Genomic DNA, 1,764 nt, shown 5'->3' with positions numbered 1-1,764 from the left:
TTCACAAAAGTCATTGTCTATTTTGTCAAAATTTTATTTAATTCCAAATAAGTGTCTAACTTTTTTTTAAAAAAAATAATGTTAAATACACAATTTTTATGATTAATAAACTAAAATATTCTTAAAAGATGCATGTATCCCTAGCTAACCACATAGCCAGGGTGTATATTGCCTTTAAAAAAATTAGACAACTAATATTGTAATTAACTATTTTCAAAAACACTACTCTTATTAATTTTTTAATATAGAATCTTAAAAACAAAACAAACAAAAAAATGCGACGACTCTTCAGCTTCTCCAATACCATAAATACCACTTCAAAGACATCAAATGTCTCATTATATTTTTATTGGATATAGTACTATATATATGTCTGGTGCCTTCTCATCATGCATATGTACAATCTCAAATAAAATTATTCCTTCTTTATTTGCACATTATTAACTAAAACTCTTGAAATTATATCATCGATCAAGCCATGGCCTATGGCCAATCCATGGTGACAACTCTTTTAATTGTTGTAACATTGTTGAACACCATGAGCTTCAAGCTAGAAGCTCGTCATGATCTTACGGACACAACTGAACCGCAGCTATTGAATATGTACAACTGGAACTACATTTCATTCCCAACAGCATCAAATATGTACGACCTGAACCACCAACAGCCGCCGCGCCTTGCGGCTACGACCGGTGACTCTCCTCCAAGTCTATACATGATTTACCCAAAAGACCCTCCTATTACTGGCCGTCATCGTCCCATTCTTCCCCAACCGCCGCGACCACGTCTGCTTCCATCACTTCCGTATCTACGTCGTCCGCGTGTGCCGCACCCGGGGTGGCCACGGTCAACTTGGCCACCACCACTACCTCATCATGGCCTTTATTTTGAAAGAAACTAAAATGAAAACCCTAAGGTGTTCACCATGTGGCCATAAGGTGAAAACTCATGTGCAACTTCTAAATGAGAATTGTTAAATGATTAATGACTCTCAGTTATCAATTTTATGTGAAGTTGACTATACTTGAGTTTTCATCACTAAACGAATAAATATATGCATGCACTATTATGTAATAATTGTTTGGTCATGTGTACGTGCTAGTCCTAATTATAAATAATGGGTGATTATTTATCATTATATATATCTTTGCCTTCTCTCCCGGTGTGATAAAAACCTATTGTAGTTTGTGTTTTCTTATTAATTATAATTAATTATGTTGCTATTGATATTCTTATTATATATACTTATTCTATTCTACATGATGAACCTGATTTGTAAACATATTTAAGAACCTAATAATCATGAAGAAATCAAGTTCATCCACATATGTGCTTATTTATACTTGCATTGCACGCATCGCAGGGAGAGCGCTAATTATTAATAAAAATGTTTACTAAAAAACCTCGTTTATTTGCTCTGCTTAGATTGTTTGATTAAGGGCTAACAAATTTCAAACTGTGACAGTTGGTAGTTATAACTGTCTTAACTGCTTGGCTCATATAATTTAAGCTGTGCCTCTTTATTTGTAATGATATGATACAATGAAAAAATTTAGGAAGCCAACATTTTTATTAAAATTTGGCCACTATACTTAATCAACAAAAGAAAAGTGAGTAATCATATACCATTAGATGTAATCTCATACTATTAAAAATACTAATAATAACTAATTAATAACTATAAATCACAAATTTACTGCTTCTAACACTCCTCTAATACAATTCCGTCCATTCAGTTGCTGCCATTGCAGTAATAATTAACCT

General features: G+C 32.9%; 1 long non-coding RNA gene across 1 annotated transcript in view; it reads right to left on the bottom strand.

Annotated features, from left to right (window-relative positions):
- Nucleotides 515–1,764, bottom strand: part of LOC110270391 — an 11,952-nt gene continuing 10,702 nt past the window's right edge. Inside the window, exon 2 of the long non-coding RNA XR_002359871.1 lies at nucleotides 515–865. This is a non-coding gene — a long non-coding RNA (uncharacterized LOC110270391). The remainder of the gene's footprint in view (nucleotides 866–1,764) is intronic.

Source organism: Arachis ipaensis, chromosome B03 (genome assembly GCF_000816755.2).
Source record: "Arachis ipaensis cultivar K30076 chromosome B03, Araip1.1, whole genome shotgun sequence".
NCBI lineage: Eukaryota > Viridiplantae > Streptophyta > Magnoliopsida > Fabales > Fabaceae > Arachis > Arachis ipaensis.
This window is presented reverse-complemented; position numbering and strand designations above follow the sequence as displayed.